A 9,328-nucleotide genomic window follows, 5' to 3' on the forward strand; every position below is an offset into this window, starting at 1 on the left:
TTGGTACCACATGGTTTCCCCAGCTCTGAGTCCAGGCAGCGGGGACATTTTTCTGCCTCCTGAAGTGGGATAACAGTGCGATCCCACTCGCTGCTCCCCTCACCACATGCTACATCCCTACCATAAGACACACCCTCATTTTGCTCCCAAATTTGGAGGAAAAAAGTGCATCTTATGGTCGGAAAAATACGGTATATCACAGGACTCTGAGACAGCTGTATATACATCACATAGGAGACACAGACTGCTGTTTATGCATCATACAGGAGATGCTGGGGCTGCTGTATATGCATCACACAGGAGACGCTGGGACTGCTGTATATACATCACACAGGAGACGCTGGGACTGCTGTATATACATCACACAGGAGATGCTGAGACAGCTGTATATACATCACTGTTATGATCCTTAGTGGCTGAGGATCACAAATAGACCAGCAAGTGAATAAACATAGGACAAGCTCTAGGGAGATGGTAACTGGACTGATCGCAAATCTGAACCTATCCAACACAACTAGAGGTAGCCGGTGAACGTGCCTAAAAAATTCCTAGACGTCTCGAGCCAGCCTGAGGAACTAGCTACCCCTAAAGAGAAAGAAAGACCTTGCTTGCCTCCAGAGAAATTGTCCCCAAAGATATAGAAGCCCCCAACAAATATTAACGGTGAAGTAAGAGGAAGGCACATACATATGATGAAATCAGATTCAGCAAAAGAGGCCCACTAGTACTAGAAAGCAGAAAATAGAGCAGGGGTCTATGCGATCAATAAAAAACCCTTACAAAATATCCATCCTGAGATTTCAAGAACCCACGCACCGACTAACGGTGTGTGGGGAGAAACTCAGTCCACTAGAGCAACCAGCAAGCGAGGGAATCACATTTTAGCAAGCTGGACAAGAAAACATGATAAACACTGCTGATCAAAAAATGAACAAACAAAACTTAGCTTGTCCTGGATGGACTGGGAGCAAGGTAGTCAGAAGGAAACTGAGTAGCACTGATTACATCGACAGCCGGCAACAAGTGAAAGCAAAACAGAGCTATATAGGAACCTCCCAGAGGATAACGAACCAGCTGATAGCCAGAGACCAGCAGGATAACAAACAAAGCCACCAGGGGGAGCCCAAAGCAAAAGTCACACCATACCACCAGTGACCATAAGAGGGAGCCTGAAAACAGAGTTCACAACACATCACACAGGAGATGCGGAGACTGCTGTATCTATATCACATCGAGGACACTGAGACAGCTGTACATACATCACAGGAGATGCAGAGACTGGTGTATATGCATCACACAGGAGACGCTGGGACTGCTGTATATACATCACACAGGAGATGCTGAGACAGCTGTATATACATCACACAGGAGATGCTGAGACTGCTGTATCTATATCACATAGAGGACACAGACAGCTATACATACATCACAGGAGATGCAGGGACTGGTGTATATGCATCACACAGGAGACGCTGGGACTGCTATATATACATCACACAGGAGATGCTGAGACAGCTGTATATATATCACACAGGAGATGCTGAGACTACTGTATATATCACATAGAGGACGCTAAGACAGCTGTATATACATCAGAGGTGTCAAACTGCATTCCTCGAGGGCTGCCAACAGGTCATGTTTTCAGGATTTCCTTAGCATTCCACAAGGTGCTGGAATCATTCTGTGCAGGTGATTAAATTATCACCTGTGCAATACAAGGAAATCCTGAAACATGGCCCTCGAGGAATGCAGTTTGACACCTCTGATATACATCACATAGGAGATGCAGGGACTGCTGTATATACATCACACAGGAGACGCTGGGACTGCTGTATATACATCACACAGGAGACGCTGGGTCTGCTATATATACATCACACAGGAGACGCTGGGACTGCTGTATATACATCACACAGGAGACGCTGGGACTGCTGTACATACATAACAGGAAACATTGAGACTGCTATATATGCATCACAGGAAACTCTGGGGTCATAAATTACAGTAGGGGCTGGGGGCATAGACATCACAGGAGATGCTGGGACATGTTCATCACCAGGGAGGATGGGGATAGACATTACTGAGGGGCTATATATATCACTAGGAAGCACAGACAGCACTGGGGATATATATGTCCCTGGGGGGACTATACATCACTGGTGGGGTCACATACATCACTGGAGACTATATATATATCATAGGTGGGGGGATATACAGCACTTTGGGGTAAATGCAGCACTGGGGAATATACACATCACTTGGGGGCACATACAGCCGTGGGGGGATATACTAAACTGGGGGAGACAGGCATCACTGGGGAGGCACATAGATCACCAAGGGGCACATAGCTGGAGGGGACAGAGATCACATGGGAGTACAAATATCACAGGGGGCACAAAGCTGAGAGCCACAGATATCACTGTTGCACATAGCTGGGGGCACAGATCACAGGGGGGGCACAGATCACAGGGGGCACATAGCTGGAGGACACAGATCATGGGGCATATTGCTGGGGGGCACAAAGATCACAGCACAAACTGGAGGGCACAGAGGTGACGCGGGCATATAGCTGAAGGGCACAGAAATCACAGGTGGGCAAATAGCTGGGGGGGCACAGAAATCACCGGGCACATAGCTGGGGGAACAGGGATCACAGGGACCTATGGCTATGGGGCACAGAGATCACGGAGGAGGCAGATAGTTGGGTCCACAGAGATCACAGGGGGCACAGATCACATGGGGCACATAGCTGGGAGGCGCAAAGATCACAGGGTGGCATATAGTTGGGCACAGATCACAGGAGGCAAAAAGATCACATGGGGCACAGAGATCATGGGGGGGACATAGATCACAAGGAGGCACATATCACCAGTAGAAAAGCACAGAGATCCCTGGGGAAGCACTGAGCTGCTTGCACAGAGATCACTCTGGACTCAGCAGCAGCTCTTCCGGGACAGGTGAGCATTGGGTGCTAACCCCGCCCACCCCAATGCTAACCCCGCCTACCCAGATGACATCATCTTTCATGTGCAGGGCAAACAGCATTCTATAATGAACGCTGCGTGCCGTGCACTTGGGGGTTAAAGGGCCGGCAGGATACGGCTGCCGTCCGAGCATTGGGGACTCCGGGGACCTGCCCGTGGGCCACATGAAAAGTCATGCTCTATGGGGTTAAGGTCAAGCAAGTTTGCTGGCCAACCAGGTATTGGTACTTTTGGCAGTGTGGACAGGTGCCAAGTCCTGCTGGAGAATTAAATTTCCATCTCCAAAAAGCTTGTCGGCAGAAGGAAGCATGAAGTGCTCTAAAATTTCCTGGTAGATGGCTGCACTGACTTTGGTCTTGATGAAACACAGAGGACCTACACCGGCAGAAGACATGGCTCCCCAAACCATCACTGATTGTGGAAACTTCACATTAGACCTCAACAACTTTGATTATGTTCCTCTCCACTCTTCCTCCAGACTCTGGGACCTTGATTTCCAAATGAAATGCAAAATTTGTCGTGGATATGTCTGTGTGTGGTGGCTCTTGAAGCAATGACTCTAGCAGCAGTCCACTCCTTGTGAATCTCCCCCAATTTTTTGAATGGCCTTTTCTTAATCCTTTCAAGGCTGAGGATTCCCAGTTGCTTGTGCACCTACCTTTTTCTACCACATGTTTTCGATCCACTCAACTTTCCATTAATATGCTTCGATACAGCACTCTGAGAACAGCCAGCTTTTTTAGCAATGACCTTTTGTGGCTTACCCTCCTTGTGGAGTCAATGACTGTCTTCTGGACATCTGTAAAGTCAGAACTATTCCCCATGATTGTGAAGCCTACTGAAACAGACTAAGGGACATTTTTAAATGCTTAGGAAGCCTTTACAGGTGTTTTTTGTTAATTATTCTAATTTACTGCGATAATGACTCTTGGGTTTTCATTGGCTGTAAGCCATAATCATCAACATAAACAGAAATAAACACTTGAAATAAATCACTCTGTAATGACTCTATATACACTGCTCAAAAAAATAAAGGGAACACTTAAACAACAGAATATAATTCCAAGTAAATCAAACTTCAGTGAAATCAAACTGTTCACTAAGGGTACCGTCACACAGTGCCATTTTCATCGCTACGACGGCACGATTCGTGACGTTGCAGCGTCGTATAAGTATCGCTCCAGCGTCGTATACTGCGGTCATACGTTGCAATACACGGCGCTGGAGCGATAATTTCATGACGTATTTGCGATGTAGAAGCCGTTGGTTACTGTGCGCACATCGTATACAACCTGTGTCACACAATGCAATCATGCCGCCACAGCGGGACACTAGACGACGAAAGAAAGTTTCAAACGATCTGCTATGACGTACGATTCTCAGCGGGGATCCGGATCGCAGTAGCGTGTCAGACACAGCGATATCGTAAATGCATCGCTGGAACGTCACGAATCGTGCCGTCGTAGCGATCAAAATTGCACTGTGTGACGGTACCCTTAGGAAGCAACCCTGTTTGACAATCAATTTCACAAGTTGTTGTGCAAATGGAATAGACAACTGATGGAAATTATTGGCAATTATCAAGACATGCTCAATAAAGGAGTGGTTCTGCAGGTGGGGACCACAGACCACATCTCAGTACCAATGCTTTCTGGCTGATGTTTTGGTCACTTTTGAATGTTGGTTGTGCTTTCACACTCATGGTAGCATGAGACAGACTCTACAACCAACACAAGTGGCTCAGGTAGTGCAGCTCATCCAGGATGGCACATCAATGCGAACTGTGGCGAGAAGGTTTGCTGTATCTGTCAGCGTAGTGTCCAGAGGCTGGAGGCTCTACCAGGAGACAGGCCAGTACACCAGGAGACGTGCAGGGGGCCGTAGGAGGGCAACAACCCAGCAGCAGGACAGCTACCTCAGCCTTTGTGCAAGGAGGAACAGGAGGAGCACTGCCAGAGCCCTGCAAAATAACCTCCAGCAGGCCACAAATGTGCATGTGTCTGCAAAAACGGTTAGAAGCAGACTCCATGAAGATGGTCTGAGTGCCCGACGTCCACAGATGGGGGTTGTGCTCACAGCCCAACAACATGCAGGACACTTGGCATTTGCCACAGAACACCAGGATTGCCAAATTCGCCACTGGCGCCCTGTGCTCTTCACAGATGAAAGCAGGTTCACACTGAGCACATGTGACAGACGTGACAGAGTCTGGAGATGCCGTGGAGAGCGATCTGCTGCCTGCAACATCCTTCAGCATGACCGGTTTGGCAGTGGGTCAGTAATGGTGTGGGGTGGCATTTCTTTGGAGGGCCGCACAGCCCCCCCATGTGCTCGCCAGAGGTAGCCTGACTGCCATTAGGTACCGAGATGAGATCCTCAGACCCCTTGCGAGACCATATGCTGGTGCAGTTGGCCCTGGGTTCCTCCTAATGTAGGACAATGCCAGACTTCATGTGGCTGGAGTGTGTCAGCAGTTCCTGCAAGATGAGGGCAGACTGGAATCTGATTGAACACATCTGGGACATCATGTCTCGCACCATCCATCAATGTCACGTTGCACCACAGACTGTCCAGGAGTTGGTAGATGCTTTAGTCCAGGTCTGGGAGGAGATCCCTCAGGAGATCATCCGCCACCTCATCAGGAGCATGCCAAGGCGTTGTAGGGAGGTCATACAGGCACGTGGAGGCCACACACACTACTGAGCATAATGTCCTTGTCTTGAGGCATTTCCACTTAAGTTGAATCAGCCTGTAACTTCATTTTCCACTTTGATTTTGAGCATCATTCCAACTTCAGAACTCCGTGGGATATTAGTCGTGATTTACTTTGATAATTTTTAGGTTTTATTGTTCTCAATACATTCCACTATGTAATGAATATACACTCACCGGCCACTTTATTAGGTACACCTGTCCAACTTCTTGTTAACACTTAATTTCTAATCAGCCAATCACATGGCGGCAACTCAGTGCATTTAGGCATGTAGACATGGTCAAGACAATCTCCTGCAGTTCAAACCGAGCATCAGTATGGGGAAGAAAGGTGATTTGAGTGCCTTTGAACGTGGCATGGTTGTTGGTGCCAGAAGGGCTGGTCTGAGTATTTCAGAAACTGCTGATCTACTGGGATTTTCACGCACAACCATCTCTAGGGTTTACAGAGAATGGTCCGAAAAAGAAAAAAAATCCAGTGAGCGGCAGTTCTGTGGGCGGAAATGCCTTGTTGATGCCAGAGGTCAGAGGAGAATGGGCAGACTGGTTCGAGCTGATAGAAAGGCAACAGTGACTCAAATCGCCACCCGTTACAACCAAGGTAGGCCTAAGAGCATCTCTGAACGCACAGTGCATCGAACTTTGAGGCAGATGGGCTACAGCAGCAGAAGACCACACCGGGTACCACTCCTTTCAGCTAAGAACAGGAAACTGAGGCTACAATTTGTACAAGCTCATCAAAATTGGACAGTAGAAGATTTGAAAAACGTTGCTTGGTCTGATGAGTCTCGATTTCTGCTGCGACATTCGGATGGTAGGGTCAGAATTTGGCGTAAACAACATGAAAGCATGGATCCATCCTGCCTTGTATGGAGCATCTTTGGGATGTGCAGCCGACAAATCTGCGGCAACTGTGTGATGCCATCATGTCAATATGGACCAAAATCTCTGAGGAATGCTTCCAGCACCTTGTTGAATCTATGCCACGAAGAATTGAGGCAGTTCTGAAGGCAAAAGGGGGTCTAGCATGGTGTACCTAATAAAGTGGCCGGTGAGTGTAGATTTACAACTGGAATATTTCATACAGTGATATCGAGGATGTGGGATTTTAGTGTTCCCTTTATTTTTTTGAGCAATATGAGTTTCACGGTTTGTATTAAAGAACTGAAATAAATGAACTTTTTAATGATATTCTAATTTAGTGAGAAGCACTTGTGAATGGGAGTAGATATACATTTGCTAGATTTTAAGGGAGTAGGCTTTATCTCCAAGATCCTATCCCAATATGTAGTCGATGTAATAATATTGGCAAATGCCTCCAATTAGAATTGTATATAGTTCTTCTGAATAGCTATACCGCTTACTCCATGTGCAGGCCATTGTAGTAACTGAGGTTATCCATGGTTACAACCATTCATAATGACAGACAGTAGTTAGTGGTTTCATCCATGGATATCTAAGCTACTGCATTGCCCTGCGCATGTGGTAACCAAAATGGCAAATCAGAAGAACTACACTACATTTCTAATTGGAGGTATTTATTATTATTCCTATTATTATTACATCTACTACATAAGATCTTGGAGATGGGAACACCCCTTCAAATCTAGCTCACTTTATCTACTCCCATTCACATGTGCTACACAAATTAAAAGTTATAAAGTATACTGTGAAGGAAATAATTATTTGATCCCTTGCTGATTTTGTAAGTTTGCCCACTGACAAAGACATGAATAGTCTATAATTTTAAGGGTAATAGGATAATTTTATGTGATTTGATAACAGTTTAGGCACAAAAATGCTGATTTGGATTGCCTGATATGTGGAAATGTGACCTTCGTTTCATTTCTGTATTTTACACTGTCTAGCAGGTCTTACTGCAAGTTAACTGAACTTGTCACCCAAAAAACGCTATTAACCTGCAAATATGGGGTTAATCTGCGTTTAAGAGCATTACTGACCTCCCGCACCCGCACTTAGTTGAACGCTGCGCATAGAAAATTAACTTTATTCCCCCTCAACGTTCTGGTTTTAATCACTGCGCCGGCGCGGGTTCAGTCACCGCTCTGACTGAGTACACAGAGCGGCCACTATAACCGCACCACCAGCCCTGGCAGACAGCCGGCCCTAATACAGAGCTTTGATTTAACCGGCATCACCCCCGTGACTGGAAGCCCAACACTGCTGGTGGTAATAAAGTAAATTTTCTCCATGCAGCGTTCAGCTATGTGCAGGCGTCGGGAAGGTTAATAACACTATTAGGCCGGCCTCACACTAGCGAGTTTTACGGACGTAAGAGCGCAGAAATTACGTCCGTAAAACTCGCAAAATAAACGGCACAATTATTCTCAATGGGGCTGCTCCTATTAGCCGTATATTACGGTTCAGTATTATACGGCTTTCTACGGCCGTACAAAATCGCAGCATGCTGCGTTTGTCAGCGTATTGCGCAAAAAAAAATCGCTATTGAAAGTCTATGGGGGCGAGAAAAATACGGATTCCACACGGACCAGCAGTGTGACTTGCGAGAAATACGCAGCGGTGTTAGTGAAAAGTCGGTAATTCAATTGCCGGCTTTTCATTTCTCCTGCACAAACCCGACAGGATATGAGACATGGTTTACATACAGTAAACCATCTCATATCCCCTTTTTTTTGGCATATTCCACACTACTAATGTTAGTAGTGTGTATGTGCAAAATTTCAGCGCTGTAGCTGCTGAAATAAAGGGTTAAATGGTGGAAAAAATTGGCGTGGGCTCCCGCGCAATTTTCTCCACCAGAATGGTAAAGCCAGTGACTGAGGGCAGATATTAATAGCCAGGAGAGGGTCCATGGTTATTGCCCCCCCCGTGGCTAAAAACATCTGCCCCCAGCCACCCCAGAAAAGGCACATCTGGAAGATGCGCCTATTCTGGCACTTGGCCACTCTCTTCCCACTCCCGTGTAGTGGTGGGATATGGGGTAATGAAGGGTTAATGCCACCTTGCTATTGGAAGGTGACATTAAGCCAGATTAATAATGGAGAGGCGTCAATTATGACACCTATCCATTATTAATCCAATTGTTGGAAAGGGTTAAAAAACACACACACACATGATTTAAAAGTAGTTTAATGAAATAAACACAGAGGTTGTTGTAATAATTTATTGTTCTCTCAATCCATCAGGAACACCCTCGCTTGGCAAAATAATAAACGCACAAGATACATACCTTCAGATGACCTGTCACGTCCCACGAAGTAATCCATCTGAAGGGGTTAACTAATATTACAGGCACGAGCTGCAATAAACCACTCGCTCGTGCCTGTAATCCCCGGGTGCTGAAAGGAAAGCTAGATCTGTACTTACATTGAGTCGCGGTGAGGCGCCCTCTGGTGGATGTTCTCATGAGCTGCAGCCTGGGAACTTTTTCCCACGCTCCAGGTCATATGAGGACATCCACCAGGGGGCGCATCACCGCGACTGAAGGAAATGTAGGTCAATGACCTACATTTCATTCATTCGCCGGGGAATTACAAGCACGAGCACCGCTGCATTTAGCAGGGCTCCTGCCTGTAATATTAGTTAACCCCTTCAGATGGATTACTTCGTGGGACGTGATCTGACATCAGAAGGTATGTATCTTGTGCGTT

This window comes from Ranitomeya variabilis, chromosome 2 (genome assembly GCF_051348905.1).
Source record: "Ranitomeya variabilis isolate aRanVar5 chromosome 2, aRanVar5.hap1, whole genome shotgun sequence".
Lineage (NCBI taxonomy): Eukaryota > Metazoa > Chordata > Amphibia > Anura > Dendrobatidae > Ranitomeya > Ranitomeya variabilis.